Source organism: Rattus norvegicus, chromosome 7, assembly GCF_036323735.1.
Source record: "Rattus norvegicus strain BN/NHsdMcwi chromosome 7, GRCr8, whole genome shotgun sequence".
NCBI lineage: Eukaryota > Metazoa > Chordata > Mammalia > Rodentia > Muridae > Rattus > Rattus norvegicus.
This window is the reverse complement of record NC_086025.1, coordinates 128,504,154-128,525,504: the sequence shown is the minus strand read 5'-3', so window position 1 is coordinate 128,525,504 and position 21,351 is coordinate 128,504,154. Positions and strand designations below refer to the sequence as shown.

General features: G+C 40.6%; 1 protein-coding gene and 1 pseudogene across 2 annotated transcripts in view; one reads left to right on the top strand and one right to left on the bottom strand.

Moving 5' to 3' along the window:
- Nucleotides 1-21,351, top strand: part of Nell2 (neural EGFL like 2) — a 319,795-nt gene that overhangs the window by 16,623 nt on the left and 281,821 nt on the right. The gene's annotated exons all lie outside the window — the stretch shown is intronic.
- LOC120094043 (U4 spliceosomal RNA) lies at nt 7,890-7,955 on the bottom strand (annotated as a pseudogene).

Genomic DNA, 21,351 nt, shown 5'->3' with positions numbered 1-21,351 from the left:
AATATATCCTAAAAGCAAATAAAACAGCCTTTGAATTAAATCTTACTCCAATCAATATCTGCTAAGGAAGCAGGCAGCTTCCATTCTCCAGCTCTCTGACTGAGAGCAGCCATCTTGTCTCTTTTCACAGCAGGGGACCTCAGATCCTGTGAGCAGTGTTTGCCCCTCTGTTTCTTTGTTTAAGCTTTTAGCACTTGAGCCACCACATGACTCCTCCTCTCCCTGAGAAACCATCTCTCCCCTCTGCTCCCTAAGAGCTAAATCTCTAATTCTTGGGCTAAGACTCTTAAATTTCTAGTGGATTCTTACCTGCCATGTTTGACGTCATCTGTTGCATGAAATATTAAAAAAAATAAAGTCAGCACCCATGGTAATGCTGGCTACTCTCTGGCCCCTGCGGTGGTCTCACCACCTCCATGGCTAGCCCCATGCAGTGACCACCCATCTCATGGCTCTCTTGCTGTGAATTCTGCTTACATTCCCAACCGTCTGCCCCTGTGGTTAGCTGTCACAAATCCCCCATAACCAAGTAAAATCAAAACTCTATAGGCTTGTAATTTATCAGTCAGATTTGTATCAGTAAATTCTCACACCACAAAATGTGCACACAATGAACTCAGAGCCAATTGATATTGATATAAACTGCCCACCTAGATAAGACAAATTGTCCTGTAACTATCTGTCCCTTATAAGATATTCATAGCTACCTGTGGCAGTTTAAAGCCACACAGATCTGGGTCATCTTTCTCCTCTTCTATCTCCCTTCCTTCCTCTGCGCTGTGTCTCTGTACTGGTCCCTAAAGTTCACAGCCCATCTTTCTTTTCCACTGCCCAATCACAGGCTCTCACCCTAACTTGTGCCTGCCCTCATGTGCATGTAGACTGCAATCTACAAAAGCATAAAAACAGACTCTGAAGACAGTGTAAAAATGCAAACTTTCATTACTGTTTTATAGTGATTTTATATTGAGTAGCATTTTGGGTATAGTGGCTCAAATAAATGTATTATTAAAATTAAAACAGTTTCTTTTTACATTTTTAATGTGGCTACCAGAAATTTAATTACTTATATGACTTATGATTCTCATATTTTCGCTATTGTAGAGGGCAGATCTAAGATCCAAAAAGAAGTCAGGATGAGTCAAACTCTGTGTCAATTTCAGAAAAATACTTTCAATAGGTTTTCTCAAAACTAAATGGCTCATTTTAAGGATTTTTCCATTCATTTACCCACTAACTACAACAAAAAAATGCATGTTTTAATGTGTTCCAGAGGAGATTACAAGGGCAGGCAAACTTTCACCACACAGTGGATGGGAGTTAGATGTTTTCTAAGTTCATTTGAGATTGAACCGGATCCTCACCTTTTCCTTCATCTTATTGTAACCTGTGATGTTCAGGTCGTTCCTGATCTCCCGTCTACCTGAGAGGCTTTAACACTGTGTGCAAAACAATTCTCCCCTACAAAGCACCTTGGGTTGTCCTGGGCTCTGAAGGTTGCTCCTAGAAGATGCCTTTTCCTTTGTTACTGCACACAACATCGCACGTGGAGGTTCAAGGGGATCACTCATGATGGTGGGCCACGCAGTTCCCCATGCACTCAGGTGTAGCACTTAGCTTAGTTTATCTGTCTAAGCTAAGACTCCCCCAGAACACACCATTCTGTATCCAATTCTGTATTCATTATGTCTAACTCATTGCCTGTAGCGGACCATTAATAGTCACAGGAAAAGTTCTGATAGGTCATATTCTATCCTGGAATACTTGATTCTACCTTTTTTTTGGAGATTATTTAAAATTTCAGCAGTGGTTGATACCTGAAAACCATTACAGGAGTTTGTTTGATGACATGCACTTGGAACTGAGACAAATTCTTCCTGGAGGTTGACGTTTTATCCCAAGGTGAAGTTAAAAGGCAAATAGATTGTTTGCTCAGGGCTACCAGAGAAGTGGGGTGTTCCTAGTGGTGGACATTGAACCTGGGTGCTTCCTCCCTGCCTGTTGACCTTGTTTGGAGGAAGACACGACACGCATGAGTATATTCTGCCTACATTTCATCAAATCCATCAAATTGATAAGTATATTATAAATACAGATTTATTTGAAGTGTGACTAGTCCAGAAAGGCAGCTTAGTGTATGACGATCCATTCATAAGTTGGTCATCCTTCCGAGACAGATTTTCGAAAGTTCTGTTATTAAGTATTGGCATTGCTGCTTCTGTTACTATTTTTCTATTCCCCGATATTACAGTATAAAGCAAGAAACTTAAAAAAACCCATTGTGCCTTTTTAGTCTGTTTTTGGTTTCTAAATAAAAGTGAAGGGATCCTTCTCTGTGGCAGAAGAAACATCACACTACAAACAGAAGTGAGAAATATGTTAAAATTCCCATTGTTAGCTCAAATTTCAATCCAGAGACCCTGGACATAGGGAGTTTAAAACATTTAATATTTAGCTGTTATTCTGAAACTAATGTCACACAGATGATTTTATCAAGTTCATTCACCTTGAATTCAATGAAAGAAATTGTACCTAATGTTAGTGTGATTTTTTGCATTTGCAATTCAAGTTGGGGTTACCCTTGATAAAGTCTTCCTGCAACCCGTCTCTAGCTTCTACAGCAAAGAACAGGACCGCACTTTCAGTCACACACCGGGTAGGACTCAGGAATGCAAGAACAGGACACGTTGGAAGTGGGTGTGAGGACTTGGGGTGTGAAGTGGGAAGCCCAGGAGGGGACAAGAGTGTGGACATTTACTGTCACTCAGATGACGGACATCAAGACCACCTGTACAGTCATCATTTTCATCACTTTAAAAGTTTCGGGAAGTTTTCACTATGCATTTTTCAGATACCTCTTCAGAGCAAGGCTGACGTCACAGTGCATTCTTATCCTTTTATAACCACGAGGTCCGTTTTTAATAGTTTGGTTTTATTTGCAGCAAAGGCAATATGACTTGCATTGATCTTTGATAAATTATTTTCAAATTAGGACATGTTTCAGGGACAACTAGAGAAAAAAGAATATTTGCTCTGTGAATCACTGAGCAGGCAGGAAGCCTTCGAGGAGAGATAACCCACCTATTTAATGGACAATTACTTTTTATTTTACGCGGCAGTTTAGGAAAGCTGGGGAGTGAGGTTGGGAACAGGCCAGTTGGGCTGTGAAGCTCTGTAGTGCCGGCCGATTTCTACCACTCTCTGAACCATTAATTACAGACATCGGGCAAGCAAAGGAAGCATTGTACATAAGCAGCCATAGCTCATGGAGGAAGTAGGAGGAGGATTTACCCTTCTACACACACACACACACACACACACACACACACACACACACACACACACACACACACACGTGTCATTAAACAGCTATAACATTCAGACCAAACTTTATTCATTTAAAGAAAGAATAAATCAAATTCCTTGCCAGTGTTCACAATGGAGGTGGAGCATGATAATTTTAGTGGATTAAATATACAGGATTCAGCCAAAATAAGTCTATAACAATATGAGTGAGGTCATGAGAGGTGTCAAATATGTGTTCTCTCTGCAGAAACTTGTTTTTAATTAAAGAAGAAAGAACAGAATTTGCTGCAAAACAAAGGATCAGATGTTTTTGAAGGGCAAAATCTGTCCCCGTGGCATTGTAGGCATTGAGGATGAGCAGACTATGACAGAAGATTCCACACACCAGATTCCGCTTTTGCTATGTAGGGTGTGGAGAGCTGGGTGCTGCTGGCTCTGAAGCCTGCTCTCTTTGCCAACACTGAAACCGAAAAAGTCCCTTTGCACCCAGTACATTGGTCGTCTGTCTGTAAGAGCAAGTCAGCCATTCTGCCTCACTTCCGGCTGGAGCAAATTCTTCTTGTTAGGCATCTCGGAGTTCTCCTATGTTTGGAGCTATTATTTAGATCCAGCTACAGCTCTCATGTATATCAACAAATGATTGATAAATGAAAGTGGGAACGTCTACCCACATACGCATCCATGCCTGCATGCGCGCACATGCACGCACACACACACACACACACACACACACACACACACACAGAGAGAGAGAGAGAGAGAGAGAGAAAAAGGGAAAGTGATAGCTAAATAAAAAACAGCATGCTGAAAAGATCATGTAACTGTCAATCACCTATTGTCTATTCTTATCTATCTATCTATCTATCTATCTATCTATCTATCTATCTATCTACCTTTCATCTATCTATCTATCTATCTATCTATCTATCTATCTACCTACCTACCTACCTACTACCTATCTATCATCTATCATCTTTGTCTCTGCTATTACTCATTTTTGCCTTGGTGTGGGTCAAGGCTTGGAACTCAGAACACACTGAGCGAGTTTCTAGTCCTGAACTCAACTCCCAACATTCCAGTTATACTACATTTGCATATCTTGCTATTCGCTTGCAGTCATAAACTTTGATTTGCCCCAGACTTTAAGATGTGTATGTCCCATCATTGTTCTGAAAGAAAATTCCTTCACCAGAAATCTTACTGAATTTCTTCTGATGTCAAACGTTCAGTCTTTACTCATAGTGTGAATTTATTACTCCTCGTGACTTATGGTGTAGAAGGCAGGTGAACCTGTCAGAATATGTCAATCACCTATTGCAGCCTGTTTACAGAAGAGGGGATTCAGGTGTTTATACCATAAGCAATAACTACGTAGGGTGCTTTTGTGATAAAGCAGAAGTGTTCCATTACTTGCTAGACAGCATGTACAGCTTTCTAGTCCATTTTATTCATTAATATGCAAGTATGTTAATATAGATATAGATATTTTAAGTATAGTGTGTATATAGACTCCTATATCCTCTTGATTGACCATGAGAGCTCAATCACAGTCACTCTTCATGGATGCTCTACTTTCCCTGTACATATATGTAATGGTTCCAGAAGTCTCTGCTTGTTTTCTTTGAGACCAAAACACACATTTTTTTTGTCACCATGGCTAAATGTGCCTCTGGACTCCCTGTGGAAGTAAGTGCCACTTACTGTCACTGCAGGGGCTTTGAGGACACTGTCACCAGTTTAATTCATTTTATTGCTGCTTGCCTGTTTTCAATTTGGCAGATTGTGCAGTGACTCTGTGGGGCTGTTGAGAATACTCTGCAACTTGACCTGTTCAGTTGTTTTAGTGTGATACTGATATTAATTATTTGAGGAATAAAATATCACTCTTTAGAGCAATCTCTTCTTTTGCGATGCATATGTGTGTGTATTTGTGTGTGTGCATGCACACATAGCTGTAAAAGCTTGAAGCTGACCCTGGATGTTTTCATCAACTGATCTTAATCTTACTTGAGACTGATTTCTTATTGCAACTGGAGCTTGCTGACTGGCTAGTCTAGCTGGCTCCCAACCCCAAGGATCTTCCTGTCTCCAGCAACAGGACAGCAGTGGCCCCTGTACCTGGTGTTGGTAGTGGGGAATCTAAACTGAGGTCCTTATTCTTGCAGAGCAAGGACATTCCCTACTGAACCACCTCCTTAGACCCAATAACCCCTTCCTTGATAGACCAAGGTTCACAACTAATTGAATATTATCTTCAAAAATTAAATCATAGGCATAATTGTAAATAGAATGTTGTTAAGCAAGCCATTATTATATTATGGCTTTAGAGAAAAACAAAAGGTTTTTGAAGTGGCTCTCTTTATTCCTTTTCTTTTTAAGTACCAATAAATCGATAAAATAGACATCCTTGGTTGGAAACTATCTCTAACTCTACCCCATTTGCAGATTTCCATTTCTGCTTGAATCACTTTATATTGTAATTATGTGCAAATGTGCATTGTTCTATCATTAATAATAATTATAACTCTATTAAATTAGTAGTTTAGTCTCTCAAAATTATCACTGTCTTTATAAAGCTATTTTTATTTATATCTATTTTCATAAAAGTGTAACTAACATGTGATTAAATGCATAAATCTTTCATATTTAGTCTGATGAATTTTGATGATTATATATCTAATATTGTCTTATTTGGAACATTACTTCCTAAGTTTCTAGATAAATGTATATTTAATATTTAAAGGAACCGTCAAATAGTTAGCCATAGCAATTGTCCACTTAGTACCAATCTGTACTCACACCCACATATGTGAACATCACACATGATCCACACGCCATGAATATTCATTTTCTGGTCCTTGATTATATCTTCTTTGTTATATGTGAGGAACATCTCAGCATGGAATTTTTAAAAATATTTTCTTAATGTCTCATGCTATACTCAACCAAATATCATGTATTTTCTTTTTATGTGAAGTAACTGTTCAATGGTTATGGGGAGGAATTTTTCCTGACTTTATTGTTGGTTTTTAGTATATATATATATGGAGATATAAGTCATTTGCAAGGCATTGACTTTGAAAGCACTGTCTCCTAGTCTGTAGCCTGTCTCTTAACGGGGTTCTTAGATGAACAAGTACATTTAATTTTGATGAAATTCACTTAATCATGTCCCACTCTAAAAAGCATTATATTCATTTAATCTTGAACAAAACAAAAAACAAAAATCACCAAAGTCCTTGACTTGTGAATTCTCTTTTGCTCCTTAATGTATAAATGTAACTGAAAGAAACAGACTCAAATAGCCATTTGTTTGTGAGATGGCATGGCTTACATAGTCCTGACAAATGACAGACATGTTTTCCTGGAGTTTGATGGAATTATAAGGAGCAGTAATGTGGGAGGATGTGGGGTGGTGGACTTCCCTGAGGGTGGGAACATGCAGGGCAGTCAGCTTGCCTGAGGGTGGGAGGATACAGGGCAGTCAGCTTGCCTGAAGGCTCTTTAGATTCATATTGACCTGTATGGGGACAGATGAGGCAGTGAGGTACCAGCAGCTTGTCATGTTGCCTTACAAACTTGTTAAAGTCTAGTCACACAAATCAATTTTTGTCCAGCACCTGCTGCTTAAAGAATCAGTTCTTTTTAGATGGAAAGCATTAATGAATGTATTGAGGAAAACAAAATAATTTCTCAGATAGTCTGGACTTCTTTGATTTTTTTTATCTAAGGTCATGAATCATGAAAGACAGGGGTATAGCTTTGGTGACCATGTATATTGAGGAGTAACTTGAGTTTCCTAGGATTATCCTGCTTGTGAGCCCCAGCAAGGAGTAAGTGCTAATATCCTGTGTCTGCCTCTGCTGCTCTCTGGGGTGATGTCCAACAGCCACTTCTTGCTGTGTGCTGTGTTTGCATTTTTAGATGCAGTCTGTGCTATCCCATGTACACTGGCCCTCTCCTAGCCTGATCAGAGCCTGGTGGTGTCTCCTGGCCATCTGGCTGGTTGTAATCTGTTGGGGCCCAGCTGCAGGGGCTGGCCTTGCTGTACCAGACTGCAGCAGTGTAGCATTTCTGCTCTATGTCCTGCTGGATTTGGAGTTTACTTTGACTCACTTCAGTTTATACTATGCTGCCCTCAAAGCCATTGTCTCCCTGAGGTCAAGCTGGGAATCACAGGCCTTCCTCTGCCTCTCATTTATCTATGCAACTTAATTTCTCTGTTCTCCAGATCAAGTCCACAAGGAAAAAAGCCATTTACTTATCTACCTACCTACCCACCTACCTACTTAGCTATGTATCTATCTATCCATCCATCATCTATCTATCTATCTATCTATCTATCTATCTATCTATCTATCTATCTATCTATGGAGCCTGATAATCACAGCATGTGCCTGAGAGCACCCAGTATAGGTCCGAGAACAAATTCGGTTCTCCTTTTCCTTCATGTGGGCTCTGCCTGTTCAACTCAGGCTGTCAGCCTTGGTGGCAAGTGTGTTTACCCTCTGAGACATCTCTGGAGCCCTGATTCTCCTGTCTTTGCTACTCTTTTTCATTTTATTTTATTTTTTACCAGAGCACTCTATTAGCAATAATCGTGCCTTGGATAAACCTCATTGGCTACGATATTGCCACTGCACAAAGCTTCAGAGTACTCTAATAAATGGGATTTTAAAAACTAGTAGCCTGTTACGTTCTTGCTTCTGTCCTGTTCTCTCCTCATAGAAAAGGCATTTTGTACACTGCTAAGGAACTCATTGAGTCGCATGCTACAAGCCTGGCCACGCCCCCCTGGCTGTGAAGAAGACATTGAGAAATGTATGAAGAGAGGTGCCAGCAGCTTCAAAAGCTCCTGGTCTCTCAGCAAAACCCCATTTTTGGGTCCTAGAAGTCGAATATTACCTTGGCCTTTTTCTTCTGCTCAGGCAGGAGGATGCTTACGCAAGCCCAGTTGGATGTGGTAAGGAAGGGGCATCCATAATCTATAAAACGTGATCCCCGTTATTACACATAAGAAAGGAGAACTAATCCACTGTGTTAAATTGACTGTATTAGTCTCGGTGGAGATAAACTATGAAGTAAAATAGCATATGTGATTCCAATACTTCTGGTAATTTGGTTTGGAAGATAGGATTTAATAGGTGCAAAGCACACGTAAGTAAGAAAATAATGTAATACTCTTATTTCATTATGAGAATGAGGTTTCAAATGTTCTGCCCTTAACCCTCTCTGTGCCCTTCCTTTACTGAAGACCTTGGCATGGAATGAATTACCGTGCTGCCAATGGTAGTCAATGGTGCTGACTGTCCAGGTCGAATCCTCAGTCCATTCCTGTGATCCTGTATGAGCATTTGACTCAACTTGTCTGTAAAAAATAAGTCCCAAGAGTTTGTTACCATTGAGGATGTGATGTTCTAAATATGTGGAGTAGTAGATGGTTATAGTTAAAGGTATATCAGCGTGCCTGTGCCTGTAACGTTTATTCACGACAGTCTTTAATCCCTACAGCTGAGGAATTAAGGCAGGAGGGGCTGGAGTTCCAGGCTAGGCTGAGTCATATAGCAAGACTGTCCCGAAAGATTAAAAAAGGCTACCATTGTAGCTCAGTGGCAGAGCACTTGCCAGCTTGCGCAAGGCCCACGGGTTCATTTCCTGTCCTGACCCGCAGCTGTGAGAAACATAGGCTATTGTATGAGATCCTAAGGTCTGGTTGCAGGCTGAGAACTTTCCCTGGCAATCAACGATCACTTCTGCTCTGTAACACTCTAAGACCTGTTGCTGACAGTGGGTTATAACATTATATGGTATGGTATGTAGATTGATGATTATGAATCTAGAAAATGACATAAATTTTTTAAAAGTCCTAGAAAACATGTGTGTATTATATAGAGAAAGAAACCAAAAGATCATTTGAAAATGTTTACAGAAAATCAAGTACAAAAAATATTTGCATGATGAATCACAGATGCTACTGGCCTGTGAAAAAAGTAATAAATAAATGAAAAGAAAAGAAATAGAATTGATTTTGCATTGATCATCTCAGATGGATTCCATATTCCAGTGCTTAGAATAATAGTGCAACATTTAATCTTACTGGGTGGACTCATGGACGTGGAGGAAAAATTAGCATTTCTTCACTTGGAACCCAGGCTGCTTCATTACCGCAGCAATTTACAATGCAGAGGATTGCAACAGCCATAAAGTACCAACATGGCCGATGACCACAGTTTCAGAGAAACCGTGTTGACAAGTATTCCCAGGAGGAGTGAACTGAAGACGGTCCTTAGCACATTCCAGCACAATCACAATACAGATGCTCCCATTGGCACAGTCAAAAATCTCAAGTGAAGCCAGGCGGGTGATGGCTCATGGCTTTAATGCCAGCACTCAGAAGGCAGAGGCAGGTGGATCTCTGTGAGTTTGAGGCTAGCCTCATCTATAGAGCAAGTTCCAAGACAACCAGAACTACACAGAGAAACTGTCCCAGAAAAAAGAATCTCAAACGAATGAGCAGGCAACCAGAGAATGGAGCTGACACAGCACTCCCCTGACAGCATGGAAAATTTCCCCCAAAGTAAAAGCCTTAACTGGAAATATGGCTCAGGGTTAAGAACACTGGCTGCTTTCGCAGAGAACCTGGGTTTAGTTCTTGGCACCCATATGGTGGCTCTAGACCATCAGTAACTCCACTTCTACTCTTCTGGCCCCCCAGGCACTAGGTAGGCATGCAGATAACACGTAGAGATACATGCAAGCAAAACACCCATATACATAAAATAATTAAATTATTTTTTTGTAAATTAACAATGAAAACCTCTTTTCTCTCAGTTGTACATTATGACAAACACTTCCGTGATGCTGTTTTTCAGGAGCAGAAGGAAAAACCAAGAAGGGTTGTTGTTACCCAGTCTTTAGAAGGAATGTTTCCTACCCAGCAATTTGTTTAAGATGTAATTCTTTTTTAATTAAAAGCATTAAAAGATAAATGAAAAGTTTTGAAATAGATTTTAAAGCAGAGTAGTCTTCTATTAATCCTTGGAAAATATTCTGCACACCACAGCCTGTGTGCCACGCAATGTAGGCACTGAGCACACAGCTCTAATCTACAAGGGGCTCATCACATCAGGGACTCCAGCCGAGCTCATCAAACATCCTCCGTTTCTCTCCAAGTGACGCCTGCCAGGCCTCTTCCACCACACCTTCACCTTCGAGGAAGGCCTGGTTTTGTAGCAATGGCTTAGATGTTCTCATTATACTTATCGCAAATGGAGTCATCTTCTGTGGTATTGTCTCATATCTCGATTCCTCTGGTCCCTTCACTGTCACTGCGATTGACTTACTCTGATTCACGCTGCTGTAATTACCCAACAAGTCTTTCTAGGGCATTTAACTTTCATTTCCATTTTTAGTTTTTATTACTTTTTAAAAAATTTCTGAGAACTATATCCATGTGTACAATGAAGTATCATGTCTACTCAATAATTTCCTTCCTCCAGTTCCACCCATATTTCTTCTAATACCCACCAACTTCATTGTCGTTAAGATCTTGGGGATGGAGAATCTATTCTATTTGAGGATATGGCCTCCAGTAGGTTTCCTATGGAAGGGTGGATAGTCCCATAGTCATGTACATATGACAGCACAAACTGGGCTCAATGGGTTATCAAAAAGCACTTTTGCATTATTTGAAAACATATATATATATGTATATATATGTGTGTGTGTATATATGAAAACATATGTATGAAAACATATATATATATGAAAACATTATATACATATTAAGAATAGTCATAACAACCGATAACTATGCACACAGAAGAATCTTTTTTTTTTTTGGTTCTTTTTTTCGGAGCTGGGGACCGAACCCAGGGCCTTGCGCTTCCTAGGTAAGCGCTCTACCACTGAGCTAAATCCCCAGCCCCCAGAAGAATCTTAACATCAACCACCATGCTCTCCCATCTCTTTCCTCCTCTCCCTGTCTTCCTCTCCCCATTTCTAAAACTTTTCTCTCACCTATCCTTCCTTCTTGTCCAATGACAGGCCTCGTTCTATCCTTACCTGCCTTCACCTGCACAATAACATCAACAGACACACACATGGGCGTGCACACACACACACACACACACACACACACACACACACGTTTATAGTATATATATACTACTATCTTGGTCATACCTACACCTGCCAACTTCTCTGACATCCAGTAACGCATTTCTCTCTTATCTTCAAGCTCTCTCTCTAATTTTTTAGAAAAATAACTCACTGAGTTCAACTATTGCTGCCCATAAGTACATGGGTTTGGGGGTCATTCAGTGGGGCACAGGAAACCTACAGATTGCCACCCCCCAAAGAAGCTAGTAATTTTTCCTTATCAGCTATCAGTTGCCAACAGGTCCTGAGCTAAGTGTGGGGCACCAGGAGCCCCATCCCACTTTAAGAGAGAAATTTTAACTAGATTGATGTTGCGCAGATAGCTACAGCTGCATGTGTGTATGCCATGCCCAGAGGAGAGCACTTCATGGCCCTCCTCCCTATTTATCCGTTCGTACGTTCTCTCCTCTCCATAGCCATCATTATTTCCTGGGCCTCCTTAATAGGTGTGAATGTAGTCTGATGGCGGTGCCCCATCTCTCACTGAGATTGAGAATCACACAAATCTATGGATATGAACATAAATATTTAGAAAGCAATTTGAACAACATGACCATTTAGCAAAAACAATATCAGTAAGTTTTCCCTTACTGTTCTCCTACTCATGGTTTCTGGCCATGCTAGCAGTCACAAGGGTGAATCTAAGGCCTGTCAGAGAACGGTTGGTTACCGCACAGACAGCCTGGCCACCATTGCCTCAGTAGCACATCTTAGTACTTAGGCCCAGCACAGGGTAAGACCACTGATGCTGTTTCTTCCCCAGAAATTGGAGAAATAATCTCATTTAAAATAGTCTCAAAATATAAATAAAACAGGGGTTGGAGAGATAGCTCAGTGGTTAAAAGCATTGGCTGCTCTTCCAAGAGACCTGGGTTTAGTTTGCAGCATCCACAGGGCAGCTTAGAACCATCTTTAATTCCAACTCCAGAGGATCTGATGCTCCCTTCTAGTTTTTGGTTTTATATATCTCCCATGATTGAGGGGGATAGCAAGTATTGTAACCAGAAGTTTTATGAAACCTCACTGGTTATAGTTAAAATATATTCATTTTAAAAGGGAAGTTTGAACAAGGGTGTCCCACATGCGTGTCTCCCAGAAAACATGGGCTTTTGTGTGAAAATCTCAGTGCCAGTCACAGGTTGGTTAAGTCTCTGAGCATTATTGATCAGCTGGGCCCAGAATCAGCACACACTGCGGCCATTGTTCTTTCTTGCTCACCATAACTAGATAGATTTTCATCCTGGTGACACCACACACTTTGGTTGGAGGACACAGACATCCTCGCTCTCTCCATGCTGACTAACATTCATTGTGCTGTAGAGTTTGATGTGCATTTTAATTATCTAGCAAATATCTACAGAACATTTCACTCCAAAACAAAAGTATTATATTCCAAGTATTTTTTTTTGGACAAATTCTGGAGGCAGTGCATTCATATTCTGTTCTAAAGGACCCTACTTCCAGGATGTTTTATTGAAGCATGTTTTTTTTCCCCCATCTTTATTAACTTGGGTATTTCTTATTTACATTTCAATTGTTATTCCCTTTCCCGGTTTCCAGGGCCAAAATCCCCCTAACTCCTCCCACTCCCCTTCGATATGGGTGTTCCCCTCCCCATCCTCCCCCCATTACCACCCTACCCCCAACAATCACCCTCACTGGGGTTTCAGTCTTGACAGGACAAAGGGCTTCCCCTTCCACTGGTGCTCTTACTAGAATATTCACTGCTACCTATGAGGTCAGAGTCCAGGGTCAGTCCATGTATAGTCTTTAGGTAGTGGCTTAGTCCCTGGAAGCTCTGGTTGCTTGGCATTGTTGTTCATATGGGGTCTTGGGCCCCTTCAAGCTCTTTCAGTTCTTTCTCAGATTCCTTCAACGGGGGTCCCATTCTCACTTCAGTGGTTTGCTGCTGGCATTCGCCTCTGTATTTGCTGTATTCTGGCTGTGTCTCTCAGGAGAGATCTACATCCGGCTCCTGTCGGTCTGCATTTCTTTGCTTCATCCATCTTACCTAGTTTGGTGGCTGTATACGCATGGGCCACATGTGGGGCAGGCTCTGAATCGGTCTTCCTTCTGCCTCTGTTCTAAACTTTGCTTCCCTATTCCCTCCCAAGGGTATTCTTGTTCCCCTTTTAAAGAAGGAATGAAGCATTCACATTTTGGTCATCCTTCTTGAGTTTCATGTGTTCTGTGCATCTAGCGCAATTCGAGCATTTGGGCTAATATCCACTTATCAATGAGTGCATACCATGTGTGTTTTTCTGTGATTGGGTTACCTCACTCAGGATGATATTTTCCAGTTCCATCCATTTACCTATGAATTTCATAAAGTCATTGGTTTTGATAGCTGAGTAGTATTCCATTGTGTAGATGTACCACATTTTCTGTATCCATTCCTCTGTTGAAGGGCATCTGGGTTCTTTCCAGCTTCTGGCTATTATAAATAAGGCTGCTATGAACATAGTGCTATGAACAAAAACATGTGTCTTTGTTATATGTTGGGGCATCTTTTGGGTATATGCCCAAGAGAGGTATAGCTGGGTCTTCAGGTAGTTCAATGTCCAATTTTCTGAGGAACCTCCAGACTGATTTCCAGAATGGTTGTACCAGTTTGCAATCCCACCAGCAATGGAGGAGTGTTCCTCTTTCTCCACATCCTCGCCAGCATCTGCTGTCACCTGAGTTTTTGATCTTAGCCATTCTGACTGGTGTGAGGTGGAATCTCATGGTTGTTTTGATTTGCATTTCCCTTATGACTAAAGATGTTGAACATTTCTTTAGGTGTTTCTCAGCCATTCAGCATTCCTCAGCTGTGAATTCTTTGTTTAGCTCTGAACCCCATTTTTTTAATAGGGTTATTTGTCTCCCTGCAGTCTAACTTCTTGAGTTCTTTGTATATTTTGGATATAAGCCCTCTATCAGTTGTAGGATTGGTAAAGATCTTTTCTCAATCTGTTGGTTGCCGTTTTGTCCTAACCACAGTGTCCTTTGCCTTACAGAAGCTTTGCAGTTTTATGAGATCCCATTTGTCGATTCTTGATCTTAGAGCATAAGCCATTGGTGTTTTGTTTAGGAAATATTCTCCAGGGCCCATGTGTTCGAGATTCTTCCCCACTTTTTCTTCTAATAGTTTGAGTGTGTCTGGTTTGATGTGGAGGTCCTTGATACCCTTAGACTTAAGCTTTGTACAGGGTGATAAGCATGGATCGATCTGCATTCTTCTCCATGCTGCCCTCCAGTTGAACCAGCACCATTTGCTGAAAATGCTCTTTCTTCCATTTGACGGTTTATTGAGAATTTTTACAGCTGTGGCCACTAGGGCCATCAGCCTAAGAGTCTCTCTCTTCGTTGGGTCTTTGTGCCCGTTTGGTGCCAAGGCACCAGTAACTGGAAAGGGATCCCTCATTTTTAATTTTGCAGAATAAGTTGAGGAGCACTGTTGCCAGATCGACTTTGAAGGTCTGGTAGCTTTCTCTGATGATCCCATCTGGCTCTGAGCTTTATTTAGTTGGGAGATTTTAAAAATTGCTCCTTCTATCTTATGAGATGTTATGGGTTTATCTAAATTACTTTCCCCATCTTCATTTAACTTTGATACACCATGTATATCTTGAAACTCCTCCATTTTAAAATATTGCAGTGTGGTGGAATATGGATATATTTTTTTGAAATATGCCCCTATGATTCTCTGAAATTCCTCAGTGCTTGTTGAACTGTCTGCATTTCCATCTCTAATTTTACTGCTTTGTATTCTCTCTCTCTCTCTCTCTCTCTCTTGGTCAATTTGGCTAGGAGTTTACTGTTCTTTCCGAAGAGCCCCACCCCCTGATTCTTCGAACTGATTTCTGTTCATTTCTGTTTCATTAGTTTCAGCCAAGATTTTTATTATTCCTTCTCATCTACAGTCTTGATACTGTTGGCTTTTCTTTTTTATCCAAGAAACTGGGGTGCATTGTTAAATCGTTAATTTGTTTTCCCATTTTTTGTCAAAGGCACTTAATACTTTATATTTTCCACATAACGATCCATAGAATTTAATATGTTGTGATTTTTCTTTTGTTGAATTATAGAAATTCTTAAATTTTCTGTCCATTTTTTCCTTGACACTATTATGATTCAGTACTGTGTGGTTTAGCCTCCATCCGTTTGTGTCTTCTCCATAGTGTCTATGGTGCTGAGGACAGGTTTATTCTGTTGTAGTCGGATGGAATCAGAGTGTTATTTTACTTTTCCTATATTTGTAAGATTTGCTTTCTATTTTAACAGGTAGTCAATTCTGAAGAAAGTTTCATGAGTTCCTGTGAGTTGTCTAGTCTTGAATGTTGTTAGAATGCTCTATCTATGTCTGTTAGGAGTCTGTTTGTTTCACGAATTTATTTAATTCTTGTATTTACTTGTTAAGTTTTTGCTCAGGCCATCTTTTGTTGGTTGAGACCATTATTAGCCTTGAGAGTTATTATCGATCAATAAAAATTGTTAAATTAGAAAATTAACATCTTAATTCCCGTCTTTTATATCATTTCTGATTCTTCTAGCGTCGTTCATTCATTCCCTGTGACCTCTAGGGTGTGTTTATCACAATTATTAGACCTAAGCCTTCCTTCTATATCCTTTATAGAGCTGGCTTAGTGGTTATAAGTTTCTTTACTCTGCTTTTATTTTGGCAACTTTCTATTCCTCTTTGAATGTTGACAGATGTGTTTTTGTTGCATTTAATATTCTGGGTTGATAATGGTTTTTCAGTACATGGGATATACTTTTTAGGCTTTTCTGGCTTAAAAGTTCGCTGGAATAGCAACACATTATTCAGATAGGCCTGCCTTTGTGACTTGAGCTTTTTTTTGTCATGACATTTAATATTTATTTATTATGTTTTATCTATTGTGTGTTTTTAACATTTTCATTATAGTATGCTATGGGGAGTTTCTTTTCTGGAGCTGTCTGTTTAGAGTTCTGTAGGCCTCTGGTTCCTGAATAGACCTCTGTGATTCTCTTGGAAATATTCTCCATGCCTTCACATGGTTTTCCTGATCTTTTATGTCCACAAGCTAAACGTTAGGCACTTTCATGGTGTGGCAGTGCCAACTTCTGTTCATATTTCTTTTTAAAATTTATCATTGAAATTTACCAAGTGATCCAATTCCTCTACCTTGTCATCCATGCAGAGCCCATTTTCCACACAGTCCAGTTTGGTGATCAGTTCTTCCTGGGTTATTCGTTCCAACGTCCTTTTGGTTTGTGTTTCCTTAAGCAGTTCTATCTCTCTTGGATTGAGTTCTCCACCTCACTCATCCCTTCCTTTGTTTTTCCCAGGATTGTAGCCATGCCCTCTTTGAGTTGTTTGAACACGCGTGCAGTCCTTGTGGCCCTTTTTCCAAGTGGTTCTCACTAGGTGCTATCGGTAATTTGTGGGGGGACGTGTTCCCATGTTTTTTTCACATTTCTGTTTCTGTGCTGAGACTTATGCAACTGTGGTTACCTTGTTGCTTGAGTTTCCCTCCCCTCTTTTGTATTTTTATTTATATTCCTCTCACCCCTTTCTTTTGGCAGTATATTTTGCAGGCGTAGTAGAGGACTAAATCCTGTAGTTCTGAGGTGTCCTTTTTCTCTTTGGGATTGGTATGTGGGGACAAAGCCTTACCTTGAGTTTTCCTCTGAGGGTCAGAGGTGCGTGGCTCTTCCTGTGAATTGTGGTACTGAGGCACGGGTGGCTCTACTGGGAGATGCAGGTCTTCTTGTCACCTGTGAGCTGATTAGGAGTAAATTCCGGTCCCTTCCTTGGGGCCAAGCCCTGCCTCTGAAGCTGCTTCAGGCTGGGAACTCCCCAAGAACTAAAAGGCCTTACCCTGGTCTGAAACTGGTCCCTGTAGTTCTCCTTTTGAGGCACACTTAAACCCAGCTGTGTTCTCTTAATATTTAGGGTTCTGAGTTCTCTGTATAGCCCATCCTCGGTTAGATGTATAGCTAGCAAGAATTTTCTCCTATCCCGTGTGCGCTCTCTTCACTTGATTGACAGTTTCCTTTGCTACACAGATTTTCTTTTTAGTTCCAGGCAATCCCACTTGTCTTATTTCCTGTGCTACCAGAGTTCTTTTCAGAAAATCCTTACCTTCTGTCTGTAAGTTGAAGTGTGCCTTCCACTTTTCCTTCATCATGTTTGTGTGTATGTGGGCAGGCATGGATGTGTAGCACTCAAAAGAAACTTGTGAGAATTTGTTCTCTCTTTCCATTTTTTGGGTCCTGGGTATTGAACCCACATCATCAAGCCTATTTATCAAAGCACATGTACCCTTCGAGGCATCTTTCATGCCCTGTTTGAATTTATCTTTTTTTTAATTCATTTTTGTTGTTGAATTTTAGGTGCTCTTTATATATTGCTGTTAAAATTTCCCTAAAATTTCCTTTTACATTTAAACTTTCTTATTTATCTTCTTTTTAAAAATAAGTATGTGTTAGTGTTTAGTATGTATGTATGTATGTATGTATGTATGTATGTATGTCAATACTATCTTGGGCATGTGTAAGTCTTGTCACCCCCCCCCCCATGTGGATCTTTACCTTCTACCTTGATTAATTAAAGGTCTTCCTTATGTTGCTTGCTGGGCCAGGGTTCCTAACTCAAGTGATCCTGGGGACTTTCCTGTCTCTCCTTCCTACCTATGGGAGTGCTGGCTCACAGATGATGCGTTCTATGACTCTGACATTTGCATGAGTGCTGGGGAGTCAAATTATGGTCCTCACACTTACACAGCCTGGCTTTTATCCACTAAGGCCATTTCTCTAGACTTCATTTATTGTCTTAATGAAGTTGTTTGACAAACAAGAGCTAATCACGTTCACTTGCTGGGCTGCCTCTGTAAACCATCTTATGCTAAGTAACTGGATCCTCCTCACTGCTTTGAAGGACTGATGTCTGAAGTCAAGGTTGACAGAGATCACTCTGAACAATTCTCTCTGACCCTTACCTGGCTTCTGGTGGCTCCTGGCATTCTTTGACACATGTTTTTTTTTTTTCTGCATTATCCAATTCTGCCTTTATTTTCTTTCGACGAATAGGTATTTTTCATTTTAATGAACTCCAATTTGTCTGTTTCTATATTACAGCTGGTACTTTATGTTCTTCACCAAACAAATAGTTGCTTATCCCAAGTTCTCAAATGTAGTCTCTAGAAAATTCATGGTTCTTATCTTTTATAGTGAAAACTGTAATACAATTTTGCTCACTTTCTTATGATGTGAGCTGAAATTTAAGATAACTTTTGTTCTGTATGGATATTTGATTTTCAAACACGAATTATTTTTAAACATCTTTGCATAATAAAGTTCTCAAGATGCTTCCATCAAAATCTTTTTGACTGTGTAAAGATGACTTGGTTTCTAGCTCACTGAGCTATCCCAGCACTATCCTGATGAATAAGTAAACTGTAAAAACCAGTCCTATGCACCCTTCCGGTCACCAACTCCCCATTTCCCTCCTCTCTCCTTTCCTCCCTCTTTCCTCCCCAGGGATGTCCTGGGGATTGTAGGCCCTTCGTCTTCCACTCATGTTGTTACCTTGGCTTAAGTAGCTCTGGGCATCTTTTTTTCTGGATAGTAGATCTGGGAGAGCATCATTGTTCTGCTCAGGCGTGGCTTTAAAGGTGGATGGAAAGTCTGGAATGGCCATACTCATGGTGAATTATGGGACGTGGATGTTTTGTGGCGTGGGTGCTTTATTTTCAACAGTTATAGTCTTAAGTCGCTCAGAACTGTGTGACCCCTGGAATTTTCCCGTTCGACTCACAGTACCTACAGCAGTGATTCTCAATCTGTGGGTTGTGACCCCTTTGGGAGGAGTCAAACGACCCTTTCATAGGGTCGCCCAAGACCATAAGAAAACACACTGCAATTAATAATAGTAGCAAAATTGCAGTTATGAAGTAGCAATGAAAATAATTTCATGGTTGTGGATCACCGCGAGATGAGGAGCTGAATTAGAGGTCCCAGCATTAAGAATATTGAGAACTGCTGTACTAGAGGCTGCTCACTGCCAATCAAATAGCCTTAGCCTGCCCTCACGCACAGCATGGTCATTAGCTGAACTTGGGAAATTCATGGAGTTCTTCTGGGAACTTGCTGTACAGAGTTCTGAATTTCTGCACTTCTACCTCCTGTCTGTCCAGCAAAGCCTTCTGCTCATACACTTCCCTGCGCCTAGGCAGAAAGCCAGAGTTCTTCTAAAATTCACAGGCATGTGCTATCTAAAAATAGTTGCTCTCTATATTTTGCATAGTAGTACAGTTTCATAGAGTGGAGAGGAAGTCTGATGGCCACTGCTGCATTACAGCTGAGACAAGGAGTCTGGACTGCCCTTGTTACAGAGAGAAAAATGCATAGAGCATTGCAATTCATACTGCAGAAGGCCTGTGGTATTGAAGATTCGATCCTAGAAATCACAGAGTCTGTGGTAGAGAAATGGGGAGTGTGGAAAAGAGCACGGGGAGCACTCAGAGAGCACGGGGAGCACCCAGAGCCCACTGGGAGCATTTATGCCTGATAACCAGGGGAAAGCAGTGATTTTAAAATGTCATACTACGCAGCCTGCCAATTTCCGTCCATTCCCTCCCATTGTGCTTGGAGTGCATAGCCATGGCCCAGCTCACACGTGTGATTTGGTCTGTTGAGCCTTTAAACTGTTGAAATGTAATAAAATTATAATGGCTTTCTCCCAGCTTGTCACTATGGCACATTAGTTTGGGGACTGAAAAAAAAATCAGGACTAGGGCTCTGCTTGCTGGACCATCTTGTGAGACTCCTCCTTACTTCCTTAAATTTGGGCCACAGAAAAAACACAACTTCAGCCTCTCAAAGTAGACTTTTCTCCATGCACTTGACCTATTCTGGAAAAGGTCTCTGGAAAAAGCAGCAAAGAGAACAAGCGGCTACATACCTCGTGCTATTTTCACTTAATCTTAGTGTATTTTATTTTAAGTTAGAGCTTGGTTAAAAAACACTTGAAGTTCTTCAGAAAATGCCTACGTTTCCTTGCTCACTTAAGAATTATTCAGTAGGTTGGGGATTTAGCTCAGTGGTAGATCACTTGCCTAGAAAGCACAAGGCCCTGGGTTCGGTCCCTAGCTCCGAAAAAAAGAACCAAAAAAAAAAAATTATTCAGTAATTGATCAGCCAGTTGGAAAAGACAGGAAAATATATGACAGGAAAGCATGTGACAGGAAAGCATGTGACAGGAAAGTATACGACAGGAAAGCATGTGACAGAAAAGTATATGACAGGAAAGTATGTGACAGGAAGGTATATGACAGGAAAGCATGTGACAGGAAAGCATATGACAGGAAAGTATACGACAGGAAAGTATGTGACAGGAAAGCATGTGACAGGAAAGTATACGACAGGAAAGCATGTGACAGAAAAGTATATGACAGGAAAGCATGTGACAGAAAAGTATATGACAGGAAAGCATGTGACAGGAAAGTATATGACAGGAAAGCATGTGACAGGAAAGCATATGACAGGAAGGTATATGACAGGAAAGTATATGACAGGAAAGTATATGACAGCTTAAGAGCCAGAGATATGCATGTTGTAGCATGGATTGCAAGCGTGAATTTTTGCTATCTAGTTTACTACCCCTTTTAAGGGGCCAACACACGAACTGTTGGGGTATATATTATAAAAGGTTTGTTAAAATAGTATCTCCCTGTGTGGCCCAGGATAATCTCAAACTCACAATCACTTTGTCTTAGCCTCCTGAATATTGGGATTATAAATATGAGTATCTTTCAATGAAATTCGCTGACTCCCATTATATGTCTCAATTACTCCTATTACATTGTATGTGAAATTTACTTAAACACACTGTAGTTTTCTGGGATAATAATGCTTGCA